Source organism: Myotis davidii, unplaced genomic scaffold, assembly GCF_000327345.1.
Source record: "Myotis davidii unplaced genomic scaffold, ASM32734v1 scaffold930, whole genome shotgun sequence".
In the NCBI taxonomy this organism is placed as follows: domain Eukaryota; kingdom Metazoa; phylum Chordata; class Mammalia; order Chiroptera; family Vespertilionidae; genus Myotis; species Myotis davidii.
Window position 1 is genome coordinate 1,132,624 of NW_006282518.1, and position 9,955 is coordinate 1,142,578.

Sequence of the window (9,955 nt, forward strand, 5' to 3'; positions counted from 1 at the left end):
AGGAGCTATTATAAATTGTGCTGTTATAGGGGTGCATATATCCTTTCTGATTGGTGTTTCTAGTATCTTGGGATATGCTCCTAGAAGTGGGATCACAGGGTCAAATGGCAGTTCCATTTTTAGTTTTCTGAGGAAACTCTATACTGTCTTCCACAGTGGCTACACCACTCTGCATTCCTACCAGCAGTGCACGAGGGTTCCTTTTTCTCCACATCCTCACCAGCACTTGTCATTTGTTGATTTGTTGATGATAGCCATTCTGACAGATGTGAGATGGTACCTTATTGTCATTTTGATTTGCATTTCTCAGATGATTAGTGACTTTGAGCATGTTTTCATATGGAACACATCTATTTTAACAATAAAAACAAGCCTTCATAGTGATGATAAACATACATTAATTACATATGGAGAGCAAGTAATATTAATCATATAGTATTATCTGTATATATACAGGTATATTTACACATTTATATAGTTCTATATTTATTTACCATAAATAGATATATGCCTCCCTGACTTTATCTCTATGTCATTATGATGAAAATGTAGTTTGGAAAATGTGCAGGAGGGATATTTGTGAAATTAATTGACATAGGATGTTCTATAGAATTTCTGTTTTTTAAATTATTTTCATCATCAACCCTGTTTCAAAATGGGCACACATACCCTTGTAGGAAAAAAACAAGGTTTTGACTTCCCTATGCAAATGTTTTGCCCCTCAGTTATTTTTAGTAGGAAAATACGAGGAATTATTCATTTCCTGGATTAAAGTATATTTAGCCAGTTACATCGTCAGTGACTGTGATCTACTACAATAAGAATTTTACTTTTCAACCATTTGTACACAGAAGCTGCGAGGGCCCTGTGCCTCACCCATATCCCCTGTGCTCCTACATTTCAGCACGTGACCCAGCTTCCAACCTGCCACTGGCTGCATTCCTTTGTTGGGGGGCTTTCCCTGCAAAGTGCACTTTGCCTGCTGACGCAGCAGGCAACCCTCAATCAATGATGGAGAGGAATTGGTGCATAAATACCTCAGCTCCATCCCTGGGGCACGTGTTCTCTTCAGACTCCCAGAGCTTCCCCTGCAGGATTGAGCTCCAGTTACCCATAGTGGTAACAGCTTCACAGCCTCCCTCTTCAGCTGCCTTCCTGCCTTTATCTCTCATTCCCAGCCCTGTGCTGGTGTTTTCTTCTCTGCTCAAACAAGCTACCTTTATTTGAGTTCTTGTCTCAGAGGCTGCTGCTGGGAAAAGAAAGGAAGACAGAAGCAAACAAAAAAAATGCTTATTGATGTTCTTACTATCCTGGACATTTACCTAAATCATAACTTCTGATTTAAATAGAAGAATCTGGTTTGTGTGGGATTTAAATTAAGTCAAAATTACTTGAATCATGGTTTAAATCACTAGATATATAGATTTATTTTTAAATCATTGTTGGTAATTTTTGCCTGGCTTTCCATGTACTCATCAAATATGACCCTCAATATAGCCCTCAAGCAGCATACTCAATCAAAACTCAGCTTTGAAAGTGCTCAGGTGAAGAGACTCCACAATGCAGTATTCTCTCCTCCATTACTTTCTGGCCCTGTGCTGGATTGAGACTCATTGACTATTGATTTGCTGTAGGTTTAGTTGTGAAAGCGCATGCAGCATTTTAAGTGATTATTACTCTTTCTAACAGAGCAACCAGGATTTAAGTGCAGCTCAATTTTGAGTTCAGATACCAAGCTCTTAACTGCATGCAGAACTGTGGTGCTGGAGGGAGGGCTGCTCAAGCTGCTCTGTGGGCTGTGGCTGTGTTCATCTCAGTGGAGTAGGGAGAGCAAATAAAGGATTAAAAAAGGCTGGTGTCTGAGTCACCAAGGGCAGTTCCAGGTCACATGTGTATCGAGACTATGTGACATTTAGATGTCTCAGGTCACCCCAAGTCAGATTATCTTTTAGTCCTTGCTTGGCCTGTCCATGTACACTTGGAAGCTCTCATGCATCCTCCTTACCCTTCAGAAAAAAAATACATGATGAGTATTTGATTATGCTTGAAACAGATGGGGCTTGCCCTGCTCAGCCAGACTACAGAGAAGCCATACAATCTTCTTCAGTGACCCCATGGACTCTAGGAACAAGCACTTTCTGTCATTCTCTGTCTTCCCCTCTCTCCCTCTCATTTTCTGTCATTGTTTCTCCCTCTCTCCCTCTCTCCCTTTTCCCCTCCTACACGCCTTTCTCTTTACTACCTTTTATGCAGCAAGAAAGCTCTGACATTTAAAAACAGACATTCTTTGACATGTTAATGCGACACAGCTGCTCCTCAGACATTTTTTGCAGCATCTACCTCTCTTGGACGCACCCACCTTGTTTCTGGGTCTCTGTAGAGTTCCCAGTACATCAATAATCAGGTCGCATGCATCAGGTCTCCCAAGGAAGAGTCACTTGTCCTAAAAATCTGATTCCCAGAAGCACAGCAAGTGATTTCAGCTTAAATATTTACTGGGATTAAAAGTTGGCAAATAACCATGATGTCCAAGGCTGAGAGATTGTTACATAACTATCCTTCGGTGAGGTCACATGTTTGCCTGTCTAATCACTGATCAGGGACATGTTTGATTACAGATAATGTGCTCACTGGCCCACAACTTAATTACTGAGTGTCTGAAGCAACAAAGCTTTCAGATGTAGGTCTTGCCTAATGGTGCATCTGCTAGAGATCATTGTCTCTTTTTGGCCTTTAAACGAAAGTTCTGGGGGATACAATGGGCGGTTGCCAGCGCTGTTCTCTGTGACCTCTCATTGAAAAAATATGCCAATTCCCACGGTTTATTTTCCAGCCAGCAATAGGCATTATAATTTATATCCAGGGCCAAATGGAATGAATGACTCCATGGTGGCAGATATTGGTCAAGCCCCTTTTGGAAGAATGCTCTCAGAGGAAATTAATGGCACATTCAATTTGGTGTATCTACAGCCAGAGTCCAGTTATCCAGACAGGACAGTTCCAGAGCAACGTGGGTAGGAGGGGGTGTCCTTTCTCAAGCTGGTAAAGAAAACATGCTGGGAAAAGTCTAGGGAAATAAGCAAGCAATTAGTAAGGAGGGCCAAAATGTTGAGCCTATGGGTGGGAGTCCCAGCAGTCAAATAGGATCTAAGTACAAAGTTTGGAACCCAGTGGGTCTCTCATTAGGGACATCTCTCCTGGCTATTTCCTCCTTCCATATTCCCCACCCTGTGGGTGTATGGTTTGCCTGTGCTCCAAGTGGAGCTCCCACCCTCTCCTTCCTTGGCCATCATGATCATAACCAGAATACCTGACAATGATGTCAAAATTTGGAAAAAAATAAGTTTGTGGTGTTTTTATTGGTGTTTTTATTTGTTTGTTTAAGGTTTAAGGCATCTTGGTATATACAGTTATTATTTAATCACTAGAAAGAGCTATGCCCATTTCCTTACCTACAAAATTAAATAAATGCAACATGCCATTTTAAAGAAATTACAATAAATTTGGATCCACCCAGATTCTTTTAGGACATTAGCCAAGACCTATAATTTCCAATAGAAATGTCCAAATCATGCTGGGTGTCCAGCCCCCTAGACTTTGAGATGTGTCCCCTGGCTCCTTCAAATATTCATCTCCTCCTACTGAATGCAGAAAAACTCAGCTTTGGCTGGGTGAGGAGGGTGAGGATGGTCTGAGCCCAAAAATCTTACTGTGTGGCCAGAGCCAGAAGACAAGGTATAAACCAAAGCAAAACAAAATTAGAAAAATATAGCACAAAACCTTCCCCAGGTTTTCTTTTTCTTTCTTTTTTTTCCTGAAGCCTGCCATTAGCTATAAAGCAGTGTGGCTTGTGTGGGTGATTGGACTGAACGTTGATCTGTTCCAAATGCTTCTGAACAGAAATTGCTCCAGGATCCTCTCTTATCAACCTTCTTTGTGTTTAGGGACCAGAAGCAACACGCACACCAGGGTAAAACCCTGCCTGCACCTCCTCCCCATCAATCTGCCCAACTTGCGATCAGATTTGAAAATTGCGGTTGAGTGCAGAACTGCTTTTGCTTTGCAGCTCCTCTGCAGGCATCTGAAGCCCAATGAGAAAACCCCCTTTTCCTCTGGAATCTGCATCTTGAATATATCTCACTGAACCAGAGAAGGGCTGCTCCCTGTTACAGCCTTGTTATCTGATAGCATCGTCTCTCCTAGTGGGGGTGGCACTGAATTATTTTACAGAGAAGTCCAATGTTATGAGAGTTTTTCTCCTATAATAAAGAAGCATAGGGCTGAAGGATATGAGGCCAAAAATCTGAAAATGATTGTTTAATTGAGTTTGTTTTTCTTTTTCTGAACAATACCTTAAAGACTGTGTTCTTAAGACTTAATTTATAGCTGAATCCGCTCTTTTATAACCAGCATCCTTTTTGACAGTGTGATTTGCCTTCAATGTGAGATCTAAGCAGGTTTGGCCATTTGCTTAGAGATAAAAGCAACTCAGCGTATGAACTCTAAGGGTTTTCTTTGCCTAGCGATATGCTGGGGAGTTGCATTATCCTGTAGTGGTTGTTCTGAGCATGGCTTGTTGACTTAATACACAATCGTGTCTGAATATCATGATGATAAATCCTCTTTGGAGAAGCACCGGCTTTTCATTAATCGTCTGTGAGGCAAAGAACTATCTGTGGGTCACACTGATGCAAATATTCAGCATCAAGTTAAAAATCCCAAGGGAGCATTAATTACCCAGATAAAGGCAGTTTCTATTTCAAGCTAGGTTGTAAAGCAATGAGATAAAACCACACATCTTCAAAGGGAACTAGTTTTAATTGATCAGCCTGTAGTCGTTGAATCCAGTAAGTCCTGTTCCCTACCCCATGATCCTTTCCCTGTCTTATTTCAGAGGGAGGACTCTAATTCTAAATCATCCCAAGAATGTAGGAGAGGAGGTTTCACAGGATGGTACATTCCAATTAGTAGTGATCCTGATATGGACCTAATCACAACGGGAGGCCTTTTGTAAATCCTCTGACTGTTGTAGTGAAAAATGAGGGATGCATTTGGGGAAGTATCATTCCCCATGCGCAGGGCCTAACTTTTAAAACTCTGCTGAGTCATTCACCTACTCAGGAAGAGAAGCTAAACCTTCCCATCTGTGCTCTTGAAATGTAAGGATCATAAAATATGAGTGGTTGCGAAGATTCTTGAAAGCCTTGCTTGTTCCAGATGGCCCTCTTCTCCAAAGGAATAAGCTTTTCAAGTGTCCCACGCAATTCTAAATCCTGTGGGGCCTTCTCTCATAGGTGCCTCAAGCACAACATGAGGGGAGGGGTGTTTGAAGGAAGGTGATTGGCTGGCTGGTTGTGCTGTGTTACTCCCAGCACTTAGTATAGAGCCTACCACAGAGACAGCAGCCAGTGTGGACAAAGTGACTGTTGTATTGTACTCAGGATCCTTGCCTGTCAGCCTAGTCCAGTGATGGCGAACCTATGACACACATGTCAGAGGTGACATGCGAAATCATTTTTTTGGTTGATTTTTCTTTGTTAAATGGCATTTAAATATATAAAATAAATATCAAAAATATAAATCTTTGTTTTACTATGGTTGCAAAGATCAAAAAATTTCTATATGTGACATGGCACCAGAGTTAAGTTAGGGTTTTTCAAAATGCTGACTCACCGAGCTCAAAAGGTTCGCCATCAATGGCCTAGTATCTTATAGTTGGTACTGGCAAGGCATTCGGTCCACCGGCTGAGAGTTTGACATGCTTGGGTTACAGCATGTGCACTATAAACTGGCTGTTGTACCTTATACTAGTACTTTACTTTAAATGCTCAAGCCAGCGTTGTTTATAATTTTCTCTCTCTCTCTCCTAATGTACTTTCAGCTACTTGTACCTTGTTTTCTTCATGGGAAAGATGTGTAATAATTGGTTGTTGACAAACCCATGTGAAAAATAAGGCTGTTTCAACATGATGTGTAGGGTTTTAAAGAACCATTTAGTATAAAATATGAATTTTTTATAATTATAACTTAATTGAAAATAAACTTTCTCTTTTCATATGTTATATGTGTTGTTCAACAAATGATGGGATATAGAACTTGCTAAATTCCACATACAGTGATTTTGAGGCTTAAAAACAAGAAAAAATATATATTAAACATAAAACTCTCAAAAAAATCCATTGACTTTGTCTAATGACTCTGCTCTGTATTATGCTGCAAATTTGACTTGGCAAACTGCATAAAATATGAGAACAGTTTTATAACATTAAAACAAAATTGAAACTGAATATGGATTTATTTATATATAAACAAAGGGAACACAGAGGTAAATTTTGTAACCCTGCCCAACTGGCCTCATTGGGAAGGCATGGAATGGCCCTAGACCAGTGGTCGGCAAACTCATTAGTCAACAGAGCCAAATATCAACAGTACGACGATTGAAATTTCTTTTGAGAGCCAAATTTTTTAAACTTAAACTATATAGGTAGGTACATTGTTATTAACTTAATTAGGGTACTCCTAAGGCTTAGGAAGAGCCACACTCAAGGGGTCAAAGAGCCGCATGTGTCTCGCGAGCTGCAGTTTGCCAACCACTGGCCTACAGCAACACAGTGCTCTAGTTTTTAGAACCTGCTCTGCTGACGTGATCAGGCTGGCATATTTGGTTCTGATTGATATTCCCCGTACGTCTTTATCAGATTGAGATCACCAGGATAAGCCAGATTCCAGCGAGATATCTGGAACTCATGATCAGGTGGGCACCTGCTCAGGAAAACCTGAACCCCTCAGACCCCCTGAAATTGCAGCCAGTCACATGTGTGCACAGTGATAGTCCTGCTTTGGGAAGCTGATTTCTAGGAAACAGAAAAGCTAAAGACTCGGTTTTGCTTGAGATGTTTAGAAGTACATCTGATTTTTTAATGGCAGGCACTGAGGAAAGGATAAAAGTCATGGTGTTGGCATCTCTGTATACCAGGTAGCTGACACTTGCATTTAAAACTGTGGTCCTGAGAACCTGGTCCTTCAAATCTTCATAATATAAAGTTGCCTGGTGATCTTAGGAAGATCAGAAAACTCTAGAGGGGCAGGGATGATTCCTTCTGGTTTCTGATCACGTTGGCCATTGATTAAGTTTCCTAGAGAATCTCCATCTTAGGAGCAGGAGATATGGTTCATCTTTCTTAGGACAACTAAGTTATGATCTATCCCTCTCTTTTGTTCTAATCCCACAGCTTTATTTCACTGTACCTTATAATGAACTCTATCTCATCTGGGCAAAGAGAATTTCTGAGCCTTTATGGAAGTAAAATGCACTCACTATAAAGTTTTCCTTGGAGGAGGAATATCAGCGATGACCAATTAATTCCTTAGGCAATATTTAACTTCATTTGCACTGATCAGTCAGCCCCCACCTAGACAATGTGGGTTTTGACTGGCTCTTATATCTCACTAGATGCCTGGTGCACGGGGTCCCTCGGCCTGGCCTGTGCCCTCTCGCAATCTGGGACCCCTTGGGGGATGTCCACAGGCCAGGTTGAGGGACCCCCACCAGGGCGGGGAGGGATTGCGGGAGGGCTCCATGGTGTGCTGGCCCTTCTCACCCAGACCCCATCGGGAGGACCCCAGCAGCAAGCTAACCTACCAGTTGGAGCATCTTCCTCCTGGTGGTCAGTATACATCATAGCGACTGGTCCAACAGTCGAAGGAACGGTAGGACACTTAGCATATTAGGCTTTTATTATATAGAATTTCCCTCCATATGGGGGCATATGTAGCTCTCTAAAGTTATGAAAATTTATTAATTTTGATTCATATTTTACGTTTACTTGCATATTTATTTGAAGTCATAAAAACTTTATTGACATAATTTAGAAGGTGAAGAACTAAAATACATTCCAAATAATGACCAAAATAGTGTGGAAAGTAGCTTATAGATCTTCTAATCACAATCATTGTTATGCGTATGGCCATATCCCTCTCTGTAAAATCATATTCTTCCTCAAAACTACACCTTCAGGAGGTGGATTCTTGAACTATGTGTTCTGCAAGGTGCCAAACATGAAGACAAAGTATGAAGTGCAGCCAACTAGAAGGAAGAGATATAAATGTACAAACAGGACATTTCTGCTAATCTCAGGCATTCAGGAGGTTCATAATCTTCATACAAATATATAAAATTTTTAGTGAGCTATTTTCATTTTAATCTGTTCTCTTACTCTTCAATTCTTCACATCATGTCTGCAAAAGAGAAACCAAAGGAAGCATTAGTTTAGTTTTCATGAGATCTTTTTAGGGACAGGTTGCAAATTGGTATGATAGGGTACAAGTCAAAATCAAACTTGAACACTTCATCTCTCGATTCCATGAATACAAAGTGAACTATGAGTAGAAAGTATAATTATAAACTTTGGCTCTATTGATTTAAGTAATTTCAAACTACCTTAGGACAGCTTCCTTCTGAAGAATTAGAGTATGATGCTAACCTTATGTTTATGACTTGTAAGACCTTCCGTTCCTGTGGTCATTTTGCAATCATGGCTCCAGTTCTCCTCCCCTCCCTATAACCAGCTCCATGGCAATGGCACCTTTTAGTATTCTGCTAATGTGGATGAGGAATAATTTTTCATATTTGGCCATGCGGCTTGCTTCAGCCAACAGAATGAGGCCGAAGTGATTGTGTGCCAGTTCTAAGCCTAAGCCTCAAGAGGTATCACATGTTTTTGTTTATTCTGTTGTGCTTCTGCCATTACCATGAGCAGGATATGCCCAAGCTAACCTGCTGATCCCAGGAGAAGGACAAGAAATATGTGGAGCAGAGCCATCCCAGCTAATGTGTCCCAACCAAGCCCTGTCTAGCCCAGAACCCCTAGCTGCCACAGACGCATAAGTGATCCCAGTCTAGACCAGCTGAGCCTAAACATATGAGCCAGAATAAGAATGATTTTGTTCTAAGCCATTGGATTTGGGGGTGGTTGGTTCTGCAGCAAAAGCTCATTGATATGGCGCTATTTCTTTTTTAAAATCTCTCATAATCAGGCATCATGGGACATTATTTACAAATTTGTTTTTCATTTTTCCTTGGTGTCATTCGTTGTGTGTTTTCCCTTATGTGAATGGGTTGAACATTTTTTAATAAGTGGAATGCTCAGCCCTAGACTGTTTGGCAGAGTGTTGGCCTGCGGGCCAAAGGGTCCCAGGTTCGATTCTGGTCAAGGGCATGTGCCTTGGTTGCAGGCTCCTCCCCAGCCCAGGCCCTGGTTGGGGCTCCTGCAGGAGGCAACCAATCTATGTGCTTTTCTCATGTCGATATTTCTCTCTGTGTTTCCCTCTCTCATCTACTCTCCCTAAAAATCAATGGAAAAAAAATATTCTCAGGTGAGGATTAACAATAAAGAAAAAAAAGAAAAAGAAATGGAATGCTCACATTTTTTCCTATTACGAATGGCTGAAGAAAGAAAAGACCACAGACAATGTTCCCCCCTGCTGTGGTAGACATTGTGGTGTGGCTCTCTCCATATCCATCCACAGCCATTCACCCTTGCTCTTTACTGCACTTGTCAAATACTACACTTGTCAGGCTCTCTTACAGCTAGGATGGCATGAAACCCAGTTTTGGCCACTGAGCCCTGAGAATTTTATAGTAGAGGTCTTTTCAAAAGCTTTGCTGTCCTGTTTATTTCTCTAGAGATTACAAAGCCTGTTGTGTCATTTAGCAGAGTAAGTATCTCAACGTCTCATTGCCGGTAAATAGAAAAGCTAGGATTTGAACTTAGGTGCCCTAACTTGAGCTCCGTCCACTCCACTAACAGGGAAGGTTTGGATTTTTCTCTAACCAATGGGAAAGGTAGAAGGTATTTTTGATTTCAGAAGTGAGAAGCATTATCACCAGCAGTTATCACAAGCTCTTCTATTTCTCTAGCATTTTTTTAAAAATATGTTTTTATTTATCTCAGGT

General features: G+C 41.0%; 1 protein-coding gene across 3 annotated transcripts in view; it reads right to left on the bottom strand.

The window, feature by feature from the left end:
* Positions 1–7,719: 7,719 nt before the first annotated feature.
* SMPX (small muscle protein, X-linked) overlaps positions 7,720–9,955 on the bottom strand; it is a 51,010-nt gene continuing 48,774 nt past the window's right edge. For all 3 annotated transcript variants that reach the window (XM_006752993.2, XM_015559692.1, XM_015559694.1), the window contains exon 5: positions 7,720–8,238. The gene's annotated coding sequence lies outside the window, so the exon portion shown is untranslated. The remainder of the gene's footprint in view (positions 8,239–9,955) is intronic.